This window comes from Schistocerca nitens, chromosome 4 (genome assembly GCF_023898315.1).
Source record: "Schistocerca nitens isolate TAMUIC-IGC-003100 chromosome 4, iqSchNite1.1, whole genome shotgun sequence".
Lineage (NCBI taxonomy): Eukaryota > Metazoa > Arthropoda > Insecta > Orthoptera > Acrididae > Schistocerca > Schistocerca nitens.
Genome location: NC_064617.1, coordinates 75453396 through 75469291, shown reverse-complemented (window position 1 = coordinate 75469291; position 15896 = coordinate 75453396).

Below are 15896 nucleotides of genomic sequence, written 5' to 3'. Positions count from 1 at the left end.
AAGAAGAACATTGGGTAGCTTTGAGGAATGAAATAGTGAAGGCAACAGAGGATCAATTAAGTAAAAAGACGAGGGCTAGTAGAAATCCTTGGGTGACAGAAGAAATGCTGAATTTAATTGATGAAAGGAGAAAATATAAAAATGCAGTAAATGAAGCAGGCAAAAAGGAATACAAACGTCTCAAAAATGAGATCGACAGGAAGTGCAAAATGGCTAAGCAAGCATGGCTCGAGGACATATGTAAGGATGTAGAGGCTTATCTCACTAGGCTAAGACAGACACAGCCTACAGGAAAATTAAAGAGACCTTCAGAGAAAAGAGAACCACTTATATGAATATCAAAAGCTCAGATGGAAAAACAGTTCTAAGCAAAAAAGGGAAAGCAGAAAGGTGGAAGGAGTATATAGAGGGTCTATACAAGGGCGATGTACTTGAGGACAATATTATGGAAATGGAAGAGGATGTTGATGAAGATGAAATGGGAGATATAATACTGCGTGAAGTGTTTGACAGAAAACTGAAAGACCTGAGTCGGAACAAGGTCCCGGGAGTAGACAACATTCCATTAGAACTACTGACGGCCTTGGGAGAGCCAGTACTGACAAAACTCTACCATCTGGTGAGCAAGATGTATGAAACAGGCGAAATACCCTCAGACTTCAAGAAGAATATAATAATTACAATACAGAAGAAAGCAGGTGTTGACAAATGTGAAAATTACCGAACTATCAGTTTAATAAGTCACGGCTGCAAAATACTAACGCGGATTCTTTACAGACGAATGGAAAAACTAGTAGAAGCCGACCTCGGAGAAGATCAGTTTGGATTCCGTAGAAATGTTGGAACACGTGAGGCAATACTGACCCTACGACATATCTTAGAAAATAGATTAAGGAAAGGCAAACCTACGTTTCTAGCATTTGTAGACTTAGAGAAAGCTTTTGACAATGTTGACTGGAATACGCTCTTTCAAATTCTGAAGGTGGCAGGGGTAAAATACAGGGAGCGAAAGGCTATTTACAATTTGTACAGAAAACAGATGGCAGTTATAAGAGACGAGGGGCACGAAAGGGAAGCAGTGGTTGGGAAGGGAGTGAGACAGGGTTGTAGCCTGTCCCCGATGTTAAATCTGTATACTGAGCAAGCAGTGAAGGAAACAAAAGAAAAATTCGGAGTAGGTATTAATATCCATGGAGAAGAAATAAAAACTTTGAGGTTCGCCGATGACATTGTAATTCTGTCAGAGACAGCAAAGGACTTGGAAGAGCAGTTGAATGGAATCGATAGTGTCTTGAAAGGTGGGTATAAGATGAACATCAACAAAAGTAAAACGAGGATAATGGAATGTAGTCGAATTAAGTCGAGTGAAGCTGAGGGAATTAGATTAGGAAATGTGACACTTAAAGTAGTAAAGGAATTTTGCTATTTGGGGAGCAAAATAACTGATGATGGTCGAAGTAGAGAGGATATAAAATGTAGACTGGCAATGGCAAGGAAAGCGTTTCTGAAGAAGAGAAATTTGTTAACATGGAGTATAGATTTAAGCGTCAGGAAGTCATTTCTGAAAGTATTTGTATAGAGTGTAGCCCTGTATGGAAGTGAAACATGGACGATAAATAGTTTGGACAAGAAGAGAATAGAAGCTTTTGCAATGTTGTGTTACAGACAATGCTGAAGATTAGATGGGTAGATCACATAACAAATGAGGAAGTATTTAATAGAATTGGAGAGAACAGTGGTCCCAGGTTATGTTCACGGACGAGTCCAGGTATAGTGTGAACACTGATTCTCGCTTGTTTTTCATGTGGCATGAACCAGGAACCAGTTACCAACGCCTTAATGTCCTTAAAAGGGGCCTGTATGGAGGTCGTGGTTTCATGGTGTGGGGTGGGATTTTCATTGGTGCACGTACACCTTTGCATGTCTTCGACAGAAGAACTGTAACAGGTCAGGTATATCGGGACGTCATTTTGCACCAGTATGTCCGGCTTTTCAGGGGTGCAGTGGGTCCCACCTTCCTTCTGATGGATGATAACGCACGGCCCCACCGAGCTGCCATCGTGGAGGTGTACCTTGAAACAGAAGATATTAGGCGAATGGAGGGGCCCGCCTGTTCTCCAGACCTGAACCCCATCTAGCACATCTGGGATGCTCTCGGTCGACCTATCACTGCACTTCTTTAAACCCCTAGGACACTTCAGGAGCTCCAACAGGCACTGGTGCAAGAATGGGAGGCTATTCCGCAGCACCTGCTCGATCACCCGATTCAGATTATGCCAACCCGTTGTGTGGCCTGTGTACCTGTGCATGGTGATCATATCCCATATTGATGTCGGGGCACATGCGCAGGAAACAGTGATGTTTTGTAGCACGTGTTTCGGGACGGTTTTCTCAACTTATCACCAATACCATGGCCTTACAGATCTGTGTCATGTGTGTTCCCTACGTGCCTATGCTATTAGCACCAATTTTGTGTAGGGCCTCTTTGTGTGGCACCACATTCTGCAATTATCCGTAATTATTAGCATGAGTGTAAATACATATTTGTGTCGACCCATTGTGGCTGCCAGAATGACGAGATCAAATGGTTCAAATGGCTCTGAGTAGTGTGGGACTTAACTTCTCAGGTTATCGGTCCCCTAGAACTTAGAACTACTTAAACCTACCTAACCTAAGGACATCACACACATCCATGCCCGAGGCAGGATTCGAACCCGCGACCGTAGCGGTCGCGCGGTTCCAGACTGTAGCGGCCAGCCAATGACGAGATCACCCAGAGAATTCCACGAAAACATTACCCAGACACTAACTCATGCAGGTTGTTTGCCTTTAGACGTTTTACGCCGAACACGCCAGCGGACATCTGTCAGATGGTGTCTGAAATGTGATTCATCTGAAACGGCCATCTGTCACCGCTCAGTGGACGTTCAGTTGCAGCACTGGAGTGCAGATTCCAGCCTTCGACCCCGATGAACAGCAGCCAGCATAGGGACAAGAGATGGACGCCTGCTGCGGAGGCCTATACGCAGCAACGGTACAGAAGACACTGTTGATAGCCACTTGGTTCACCTGGTGGGTCAGATACTCAACAGTTGGGCATCGCTGCAGCCGCAGTTTTCCCCTGTTAGCTTCACCCTGTAGTGCACCATATATGATTTGGCGTGCATTTGGTTAGCACCTATTTGCCATCCACGGTATACTTTAACCATGGCGTCACCCAAACAGCTAACTTAGCCGTTTCGGCAACACTTTCACCCTTGGCCCGAAAGCCAATGATCCTTTGGACGTCAGGTAAATCGCTCCATTTCCGCATCACGGTAAATACTGCACTCTTGTATGCATCCCTTTCCCTCACCTTCTTTTGATACCCTTCATACACCATTACTAGTGTTGCTACATGCCTTCTGTGAGTTGGTACTGCATCTTGGCGTTGAACATAGACGGTGGCCGCATTGATGTAGCTGGACTGTGAGTACCTTCAATTAACGACCACTCGTCCTCTGTGTCACTACCTTTGTAAGGTAATTAGTTTGTATCTTCCCCGTTTGTATATGATTGTGTATCGTGCATTGAACTGAGGACGTAGAAACGACAGGGAGGCTTCGTCCCACCGTAGCCCTCAAGTGGTACACAACCCCACAACAAGCCACATCAGTCCCCCCACCCCACCGCCGCCCCACACCGATCCCAGGGGTATTGTGTGGTTCGGCCCCCAGTGTACCTCCTCCCCCCCTTCCCCCTCCGGGAACGTCTCATACCAGACGAGAGTAGCCCAAATGTTTGAGTGGTGGAGTAATAGAGTATTTGGAGACTGTGCCTGCACAACAATCGCTGACATAGGGTAACTGCGGTGGGATAAGGGGAACCAGCCTGCATTCGCAAGGCAGATGGAAAACCGCCTAAAAACCATCCACAGGCTCGCTGGGAAACCGTACCTCGACATTAATCGTGCCGAGAACCGATACGTCTTCCCGCTTGGGAAGCACCGTGTTAGACCGCGCGGCTAGCCGGGAGAGCTTGTATATGATAGTTTCATCATATTTTTTCTGTATATTTTTATTTTCCTTTTATAGCTCTGATGATGGCAGTAAATCGGAAACCGGTTATTTGTCGAAATAAAATGAAATCTTACCATAGTGGGTTTTTCATCTGATTTGGGTACCAAGGTCACAAGTCTCCACCGGGCGAAGCGACTTCATTTCAAGGAAACTGAAGCTACGTCTAAATTCACCATCTGGGTTCTTAATTACTGAAAACGAATGAACTGAAACCTCTACGAACTTGCACAATTTGAGAATAAATTTCTGTAGTCCATGAACTGCCGAAATAAAAGAATCTTATGACGCAATCAATTTCTAGTTTATACATCTGGACGAAACACACACAATATCATTACTTTAAACAGACGTATAGACAAAATTACTGGACCTTTATAATGGGTACTTGATTAACGTTGTCGCACAGCCTCTGTCAGTAAATGAAAACTAAATTACTTGATATCGATATCACTTAGTTTTATGTCATTCATACTATTGTTGACAAGCTGTACCTTGTGGCAATATACCCGAAAATCACCTACTGGATGGATCGAAACCGATAATCATTAACAAAATAAATAGTGATCTAGACGTGTTTTGTTCATTCATTACAACAACTGAGCTCTCGGTTCATGACTCATGGTGTCAAATAGGATCAACATATGTGTTAGGACGTAGAAATTTACTAGCTCTAAAAATGGTTCAAATGGCTCTGAGCACTATGGGACTTAACTTCTGAGGTCATCAGTCCCCTAGAACTTAGAACTACTTAAACCTAACTGACCTAAGGACGTCACACACATCCACGCCCAACGCAGGATTCGAACCTGCGACCGTAGCGGTCGCGCTGTTCCAGACTGTAGCGCCTAGAACCACTCGGCCACATCGGCCGGCTCTCTGTCCTTCCTATCAGTTCTACCTGGTAAAGATCTCAGGTTGATGAACAACACTCAAGAACCGGTTGAACGAGTGCTTTCCAAGCCACTTTCTTGGTGGATGAGTTATATTTCCGTAAGACTCCTCTTATGAATCTCAGTCTGTCGTCTGCTTTTACTGCTACTGTGTTTGTTTTGTGTGGTCATTCCACTGAAGTTCGCTCTGGATAGTTACTCCTAGACATTTTACAGTGCACACTGTCTCCATCAATTTGTCGTCAGTAGCGTAGTTGTAGTGTAGAAGATTTCTTATGTATGCACAATATCTTACATTTATTTAGGTTCAGGCACGACTGCCAAAACCTGTACTATTCATCAATTCTATGCTGGTCCTTCAGCAAATCGGTAATGTCTTCAATGTTGCTACCTTCCTTTACTGCGAACAGTCTTAAGGAGCTTCCTACACTTTCTACTAGAATATTTATATAGATTAGAAACAATGCCTGTCCTGTCACACATCCTTGGGATATTCTGGAAATTATCTTTACATCTGTCGACTTGATTCAGTCAAGAGCGACGAGTTGATTTCTATATGTTCAAATGGTTCAAGTGGCACTGAGCACTATGGGACTTAACATCTGAGGTCATCAGTCCCCTAGAACTTAGAACTACTTAAACCTAACTAACCTAAGGACGTCACACACATCCATGCACAAGGCAGGATTCGAACCTGCGACCGTAGCGGTCGCGCGGTTCCAGACTGAAGCGCGTAGAACCACTCGGCCACTGCGGCCGGCTTACTAGCTCTAACAAATGTGCTATCTGTAATAGTAGAACAACAAGAAACAATGAATAAAATGAAATGGTTTAGACAATTCTTGTATTCCTAAGGACGTAATACCGTAGCAACTGATAACACTTCGGTCTATAACCAACATACAGTGCCATTACTGCCAAGTGTGTGATTAATCTGAACTGAGATTCCCGAGTTGTATGTAGCTTCGTGTCTCACCTCGTACCTACCAGACTTTGCTGCCTACAGCAGTTGACTGCTGGTAAAAGTGCTCTGTAATTGGAAAAGGCCTATCATGGAATCTTTCCGCGAACAAGTTTCATCCAATCATATACTAGAACAGTGTCTTGGAAATGTGCCAAACATTTGAGTCGTTATTGCTAACGACATCGAAGCCGGATAAATAGAAGTTGTACCCGTTCCAACTCAATCTCCGCCAAACGCGACCTGTTCGCGTTCACCGGAGAAAGTGTCGCCCGGGGAGCTTCCTGGAATTCGGCAGCAGGCTCGCCAACTTGACAGGGCCCGCCCGGCGTGACGCGGCTTAATGGACTAAACGTGGCGCACTGCACTGACAGCGCTGACATTTAGCTCGTTTTCAAAAGACGGTGCAAAGGCGACGTCTGTCCTTTCTTTTCTTTATTTTTTCTTTTTCAACCAGCTACCGCATCATATTTCTGAGCATCAGGTAAACAATCATAAGCTAGCTGGCTGGCCCTCTTTGTGCATTTTATACAACAGGCTCTAGATACCGGTTCCCAGATTGATACCGTATTTCTCGACTTTCGAAAGGCATTCGACTCAGTTCCGCACTGTCGCTTTGCTACAAAAAGTGCGCGCTTACGGTTTGTCCAATGACATATGCGGTTGGATAGAAAGTTTTCAAACAGACAGGGAGCAGTATGTCGTCCTGAACGGGGTAACTTCAACAGAAACTAGAGTAACTTCAGGTGTGACCCAGGGCAGCGTAATAGGTCCTCTGCTTTTTACGATTTACATAAACGATCTGGTTGATGGTATTGACAGCGGCCTTAGACTGTTTGCCGATGATGCTGTAGTCTACGGGAAAGTAGTATTACACGAAAGTTGTGAACAAATCAATGAGGATTTGCAGAAAATAAAAGCGTGGTGTAATGACTGGCAGTTATGTCTCAATATCAGTAAGCTTAACCTACTGCGTATAACAAGGCGAAAATCCCCATTAATGTATGAGTACAAAATAAATGATCAGTCTTTGGAAGCGGTAACATCAGTAAAGTATCTGGGTGTGACTATTCGATATGATCTCAAATGGAATGATCAGATGACACAAGTAACGCGTAAGGCGAACTCTAGATTGCGGTTTATTGGTAGAATCCTGAAGCGATGCAGTCCTTCAACAAAGGAAATAGCTTACAATACCTTAGTTAGTCCAGTCTTAGAGTACTGTTTATCTGTATGTGACCCTTACCAGTTGTGTCAGATTCAAGAGATTGAGAAAGTCCAAAGAAGAGCGGCAAAATTCGTGACTGGTACATATAGCCGCCGCGCGGGATTAGCCGAGCGGTGTCAGGCGATGCAGTCATGGACTGCGCGGCTGGTCCCGGCGGAGGTTCGAGTCCTCCCTCGGGCATGTATGTGTGTGTTTGTCCTTAGGATAATTTAGGTTAAGTAGTGTGTAAGCTTAGGGACTGATGACCTTAGCAGTTAAGTCCCATAAGATTTCACACACATTTGGACTTTTTTTTTTTTTTTTGGTACATTTAGTCATAGCGAGAGCGTTACAAATCTCATAGAAAGTTTGAAGTGGGACACACTTGCAGATATACGACGCGCTAAATAGAAGGGGCTGCTCACTAAATTCCGCCAGCATGTGTGGCTGAGTGGTTCTAGGCGCTTCAGTCTGGAACCGCGCGACCGTTACGGTCACAGGTTCGAATCCAGCCTCAGGCTTGGATGTGTGTGATGTACTTAGGTTAGTTAGGTTTAAGTAGTTCTAAGTTCTAGGGAGCTGATGACCTCAGATGTTAAGTCCCATAGTGCTCAGAGCCATTTCAACCAATCCCTATAATTCCGAAATCCAATCTTCACCGAGGATGTAGAACATATATTACTACCACCAACTTTCAAGTCGCTTATTGATCATCATGCAAAGATAAGGGAAATAAGAACTCCTACTGAGGCGTTCAGACAGTCGTTTTTCCCTCACGCGATCCCCAAGTGGAACGGAGGGGGAAAATATGACTGTGGCGCGCAATTGTGCCCTCCGCCACACACCGCTTGGTGACTAGTGGAGTATATATGTAGATGTAGATGTAGCTATGTAAACAGCTGTTACTGGAATCCAAATAGACGAAACCTGTAATTCTTGATGAGACATACATTTACGACACATTTTCGTGAGTAGTAATGAGTTAAGGATGGGTCCGGCTTTTAACAAGTACGTAAATTATTGTTTTGCTTTAACATCCAAACATGTTCCGCCACAGTTGTGGCATTACCAGCAGATTATTTTTAGGTTATAAAATATGCTACATCGGATTTTGTTGTTGTTTAATCTATACATCTCATTGTTGTTTAATTCATGTATTTAACTTATATAGAGACTTCATCTTTTATTTTACATTATGCACACAATCTACTTGACAAAATTTATTTAGCAACCACTTAGCTCCGACGAAGGTGCCTCGGTGCGAGTACGATGTGCTCAGCGTTTCCTTAACACAAATTAGTTTGTAGGGGAGACATATTTGTGATATAAAGTCTTATTCCGCGAATTATTTTATTTACTATGCTTCTTCTCACTCTCTCTCTCTCTCTCTCTTTTGTTTTCTTTTTCTTTTAACTAGCTTTATCAACCTACCCTCATGAGCAGTGACAGTATGCAATGGTGGCACTCAAACATTGTTTTACAGAGCTTCTTTTTCCAACTCAAGCACAACTAACCTGTTCTGCTGTTTCGTATGTGTTCTGAATTCTGTAACTGTGCCGTCCAGTCTTCAATGAAACATGAGGAATGTTAGGATATCATCTGCATTAAAATTTTGTTTATAGTTCAATCCCTAAAATGTATGTGCAGGTAAAAGTCATGGCATATGCCGTTTCAGTATTTGGCTAGTCCTGAGCTTTTACAGGTTTGGTTTTGTGTACCAAACGTGTTTCTGTTGTTTTTGTGTTGTTCGACTGACCTGTGGACGTCGGTAACAATTTGTGAAGCCCAGTGAGGATCCATAACTGTGGTAAAACTTGCTTGGGTGTTACAGCAAATGAATAATTTATATACTTGCAAAAATGCCAACCCATCGTTCATTCATTATTACTTCTTACAAGCACGGGAACTTAACTCAAATGTCCAGTATGACTGTCTACATCACTACTCTGCGTTTTCGCAACTAAATGTCTGGCAGAGCGTTCATCGATTCACCTCCAAGCTATTTCTCTATCGTTCCACTCTCCAGTACCGCCCGTGAAAAACAAACACTTAAACCTTTCCGTTAGAACTCTGATTTTTCTCATTCTTTTACATTGGCCATTTGTCCCTATCTTGGTTTTTATGTTTGGAGGAGAAAGTCTGAAATTTCATTAGAAGATCCTGCCGCAACGAAAAGCGCCTATGTTTGAATGATTGCCGCCCAGTTCGATTATCATATCCATGGAACTTTCCCCTGTTTCGTGATAATAAGTAAAGAGCTGTCCTTCTTTGAACTTTCTCGCTTACATCCATCAGTCCTGTCTGATGCAGATCCAACACCATGCAGCAAACCTCCAGAACAGGACGGACAAACGTGGTGGAGGCAGTTTCTTTAGCAGACCTGCTGCATCTTACAAGTATTCTGCCAATAAATTGCAGTCTTTAGTTAACCTTCGACTCAACATTATCTATGCGATAGTTCCAGATTAAGTTATTCGTAATTGTAATCCCCAACCATTTAGTTGAATTCACAGCCTTTAAATTTACGTGATTTATAGTGTAAGCCGTTAATAATCACATACAGAAGCATGGTGCGAATGCTCATACAGGTTTCATCATTTGCACAGGATTTCCATACGAGGAGAAACTCGTGATACATATTGTTGATCATTATGACCTGTAAGGTACGTGCTGCGAAACTTATATTTATTTTTTATTTTTCTTAAGTCACTTGTCTTTTGACTGGTCTGTGTCATGTCTCTTTCTATCAGAATGATAAATTATTAATACGAGTACTTCTTGCGGTTACTTAGTGGGCTACACACCCTCCTAGGAAAAGCAGTGTTCGAATCACCTGGAAATTCTCTTAGATGTATTTTTGGAACCTGCTTCTTGCAGTTAAGTGTAATTCCAGGTTAAACATTGTCCCTCCCTGCAATATTTGTGTAAAATACTCACAGCCACTGTAGTAGTTACTCAGCATATTCAGTTACAGCCTACATGTACTTATCTTACATGGTATCGTAATAACAGTTGTTTATCGTAGTAGTAAAATTGTAAAACGCACTGATAGAGAAATACAGCAATGTTTTTCATGACATGTAATTTTCGTTGCCTTTAGATAGGCAACGAAAATAACATCACCACACCTAGAAAAATATTTCAAATGTCTCAAGATACAATGCGACTTACACAACCTCTCTCAGGTGCCTACATGCATGAAACACTTTCTAGGTCAGTTTTACTTTGTCCACCATGTATAAACCATAGTCTAAAGTCTTTTTTGTGTTTTAATGAGTAAGAGCGTCAGCATCGATTATCGTGAGGCGCTTCTACTAGACGGACGAGGCGCGCTCATCGGACAATTTTCTGAAACAAGAGTACAGGCGGCGGTTATAAAAGTTACCAGCAGGGGATCTAGAGATAATTCAGTTTGGAAGACTGCAAAGAAAATAATAAAAGGACGGTTACTTAGCCTATCTAAAGGCACCCAACCCATGAACCATGGACCTTGCCGTTGGTGGGGAGGCTTGCGTGCCTCAGCGATACAGATGGCCGTACCGTAGGTGCAACCACAACGGAGGGGTATCTGTTGAGAGGCCAGACAAACGTGTGGTTCCTGAAGAGGGGCATCAGCCTTTTCATTAGTTGCAAGGGCAACAGTCTGGATGATTGACTGATCTGGCCTTGTAACACTAACCAAAACGGCCTTGCTGTGCTGGTACTGCGAACGGCTGAAAGCAAGGGGAAACTACGGCCGTAATTTTTCCCGGGGGCATGCAGCTTTACTGTATGGTTAAATGATGATGGCGTCCTCTTGGGTAAAATATTCCCGAGGTAAAATAGTCCCCCATTCGGATCTCCGGGCGGGGACTACTCAAGAGGATGTCGTTATCAGGAGAAAGAAAACTGGCGTTCTACGGATCGGAGCGTGGAATGTCAGATCCCTTAATCGGGCAGGTAGGTTAGAAAATTTAAAAAGGGAAATGGATAGGTTAAAGTTAGATATAGTGGGGATTAGTGACGTTCGGTGGCAGGAGGAACAAGACTTCTGGTCAGGTGACTACAGGGTTATGAACACAAAATCAAATAGGGGAAATGCAGGAGTAAGTTTAATAGTGAGTAGGAAAATAGGAATGCGGGTAAGCTACTACAAACAGCATAGAGAACGCATTATTGTGGCAAAGATAGATACGAAGCCCACGCCTACTACAGTAGTACAAGTTTATATGCCAACTAGCTCTGCAGATGACGAAGAAATTGAAGAAATGTATGATGAAATAAAAGAAATTATTCAGATAGTGAAGGGTGACGAAAAATTAAAAGTCATGGGTGCCTGGAATTCGGTAGTAGGAAAAGGGAGAGAAGGAAATGTAGTAGGTGAATATGGATTGGGGCTAAGAAATGAAAGAGGAAGCCGCCTGGTAGAATTTTGCACAGAGCATAAGTTAATCATAGCTAACACGTGGTTCAAGAATCATAAAAGAAGGTTGTATACATGGAAGAATCCTGGAGATACTAAAAGGTATCAAATAGATTATATAATGGTAAGACAGAGATTTAGGAACCAGGTTTTAAATTGTAAGACATTTCCAGGAGCAGATGTGGACTCTGACCACAATCTATTGGTTATGATCTGTAGAGTAAAACTGAAGAAACTGCGAAAAGGTGGAAATTTAAGGAGATGGGACCTGGATAAACTTACTAAACCAGAGGTTGTACAGAGTTTCAGGGAGAGCATAAAGGAACAATTGACAGTAATGGGGGAAAGAAATACAGTAGAAGAAGAATGGGTAGCTTTGAGGGATAAAGTAGTGAAGGCAGCAGAGGATCAAGTAGGTAAAAAGTCGAGGGCTAGTAGAAATCCTTGGGTAACAGAAGAAATATTGAATTTAATTGATGAAAGGACAAAATATAAAAATGAAGTAAATGAAGCAGGCAAAAAGGAATACAAACGTCTCAAAAATGAGATCGACAGGAAGTGCAAAATTGCTAAGCAGGGATGGCTAGAGGACAAATGTAAGGATGTAGAGGCTTGTCTCACTAGGGGTAAGATAGATACTGCCTACAGGAAAATTAAAGAGACCTTTGGAGAAAAGAGAGCCACTTGCATAAATATCAAGAGCTCATATGGAAACCCAGTTCTAAGCAAAGAAGGGAAAGCAGAAAGGTGGAAGGAGTACATAGAGGGTCTATACAAGGGCGACGTACTTGAGGACAATATTCTGGAAATGGAGGAGAATGTAGATGAAGACGAAATGGGAGATACAATACTGCGTGCAGAGTTTGACAGAGCACTAAAAGACCTTAGTCGAAACAAGGCCCCGGGAGTAGACAACATTCCATTAGAACTACTGACGGCCTTGGGAGAGCAAGTCCTGACAAAACTCTACCATCTGGTGAGCAAGATGTATGAAACAGGCGAAATACCCTCACACTTCAAGAAGAATATAAATTGCAATCCCAAAGAAAGCCGGTGTTGACTGATGTGAAAATTACCGAACTATCAGTTTAATAAGTCACAACTGCAAAATACCAACGCGAATTCTTTACAGACGAATGGAAAAACTAGTAGAAGCCGACCTCGGGGAAGATCAGTTTGGATTCCGTAGAACTGTTGGAACACGTGAGGCAATACTGACCCTACGACTTATCTTAGAAGCTAGATTAAGGAAGGGCAAAACCTACGTTTCTAGCATTTGTAGACTTAGAGAAAGCTTTTGACAATGTTGACTGGAATACTCTCTTTCAAATTCTGAAGGTGGCAGGGGTAAAATACAGGGAGCGAAAGGCTATTTACAATTTGTACAGAAACCTGATGGCAGTTATAAGAGTCGAGGGACATGAAAGGAAAGCAGTGGTTGGGAAGGGAGTGAGACAGGGTTGTAGCCTCTCCCCGATGTTATTCAATCTGTATATTGAGCAATCAGTGAAGGAAACAAAAGAAAAATTCGGAGTAGGTATTAACATCCATGGAGAAGAAATAAAAACTTTGAGGTTCGCCGATGACATTCTAATTCTGTCAGAGACAGCAAAGGACTTGGAAGAGCAGTTGAACGGAATGGATAGTGTCTTGAAAGGAGGGTATAAGATGAACATCAAGAAAAGCAAAACGAGGATAATGGAATGTAGTCGAATAAAGTCGGGGGATGCTGAGGGAATTAGACTAGGAAATGAGACACTTAAAGTAGTAAAGGAGTTTTGCTATTTGGTGAGCAAAATAACTGATGATGGTGGAAGTAGAGAGGATGTAAAATGTAGACTGGCAATGGCAAGGAAAGCGTTTCTGAAGAAGAGAAATTTGTTAACATCCAGTATAGATTCAGGTGTCAGGAAGTCATTTTTGAAAGTATTTGTATGGAGTGTAGCCATGTATGGAAGTGAAACATGCACGATAAATGTTTTTCGTCCTACGTTTTTTTTTCTTTATTTTATGAAATGTGTGTAAACCGATGTGAGATGAGTGTTTTTCGAACAATTTTATTTTATAAAAAGCGAGATGAAGTTTTAAATGAAAATCATGATCGGTATTTTCAGGCTTGAGCAAATATTTATGCTATGGAATTTCTATTTTTAATTCATTTGTTGGGGAAAGGACTGAAATTGATAATAGTCATATTAACATTTAGGTCCCCAATAAAGTATTTTGTACTGATAAGAATAGTTTTTCCATGTGATTTTTAACCAGGCCCTTTAAGAATGATGGTTCACCCAAGCTGAACAATACAGACAGAGTTAAGTCTGATTTATGACTTTGGGATAAAGACTATCCATTCCATTGAGATAAAGCTCGGAAATACCATCAACCTATTCCATATTTTTCTTTACAGTGACTCTTAGATTCGTACTTTATCTGTCCGCTCCATTTATATAACTGCGTTTCATATGGCTACAGTTTCTTTTTCTCTCGTTTCGGTCACATTTAGCTTTCATAGAGCGGTATTTCCTAGACTTTCAGGAACATATCACTCTGTTCCTTATTAATATCTTATGTCAATAGAGCTAACTCTCTGAAGAAAACTTTCTACGCCTGTACAGTGTTATTTTTTGTGTCTTCCTTGGTTTGAAAATCATCTGGAATAGGAGAATTATTTCACTCATTGGAAAAATAGTTTGAGTACACAGTTCCTTCCAAAGGAAGAAACTATCATGAGATTATTTTCGGGCGACTGCATGTCATGTGGATATGTTCTGTATGTAAGGAAGTGATTTCCATGCTTTCGGTATCCTCACGCCGTTGATCTTCTTTCAGGTGCAAGTTCACAACACAAGGGCAAGAGGATGTCCTCAACATCTGTCCACTACTTCATCCGACGAGGCCGTTCACAAAACTGAGGTAATTCCCTATACTTTTCGACCATTATTGCTGCTGATTTTTATTCAACACATAATTAGTAAGTGCAGTTTAATCGAGTGTTAGTCAAAGATTCTAAACGTAGACTACGGGCTCAGTTGCTAAAAAAACCAATTGTGACAATTAACTGTCCCGCAGATAATCATAAGTTCTGTGGAAACGACAAGAACCAGGTGTGGATTTACACGGAAATAGCGTCATATCGCCGAATCCTACGCTCGGTGTGTCGTGTCTCAGAATGTGGGGCAGGTGAGAGGACTTCGTGAAACACGTGAAATTTTATTTCAGACACAGACACATACTATGATACAATAATATCCGGCTGCGGTCTGCGTTGGCTAGCTTCGGATGTTACAATTAGAAAAACGAGAAAAGCCTGTCTTACTAATATTTTAAAACCTGGCTTTTTACTTTTGCCGGCTCCATTTGTAGTCTGCGCAAAGTAAGCTTCAAATATGGATCCCATGTTCTTCATACCTGTTGGTCACAGGCGCATTAGGTGACGGAAACGTCCATTTCATGCCCTGTCAAACGGAACTCAATATCAGAAATCAAGGTATTGTACATCTAGTGTGCTTTGTTTTCCCTACTCTTTGCACTAGCTTTGCGCATCGTGCATATGGCAAATCCTTAAATGTAAAGACCATGGAATAAATCCTAGGTACAATGAAATGATTCAAATGGCTCTGAGCACTATGGGACTTAACTGCTGAAGTCATCAGTCCCCTAGAACTTAGAACTACTTAAACCTAACTAACCTAAGGACATCACACACAGCCATGCCCGAGGCAGGATTCGAACCTGCGACCGTAGCGGTCGCGCGGCTCCAGACTGTGGCGCCTAGAACCGCTCGGCCACCACGGCGGGGGTACAATGAAACTTCTGACAGTTATCCGTTGTATGTAAATGTAGAGTGCAGGTCACTAAGACAGTACAAATAATATTTATAGCAGTGTAAGACCGTCGCTATATATTAAAAAAAAAGGCAAGTGCCTTTCAGTTATGACGCATGTTTCCACCGGCTGGTGGCTCTGCGCTCAAAAGTAGAAACTGACAGTTTTTTGGAAGTTTTAAGACATTAACCCTTGCAGTGTTTGTGTGGGGAGGGTGGTACTTCCCCAGCTCTTGAAAATATGGTAGCCCTGTCACGTAATTTCTGCTATAAATTCTTGAAAAAAAAATTATTGTTTTTAATGAAGTCTTCTATCAGATTTCAAAATTGCTTTAAATTTATCACTTAAACTTAATTAAAAAATTTGAGCTTTAGGAACAGATGTGTCTTTTCATAATGAATGTCATACTCAGTGCTTTTAGGTTCATGCCCTATTTACACACACATATCACTCTGAAATGTATGTTGTGAGTGAAAGACAACAACAATTAACGAAATTACTATTAAAAAACTTTTCTGTGGCGGTTGTAAAGTACCCTTCCCCCTGGTAGTTCA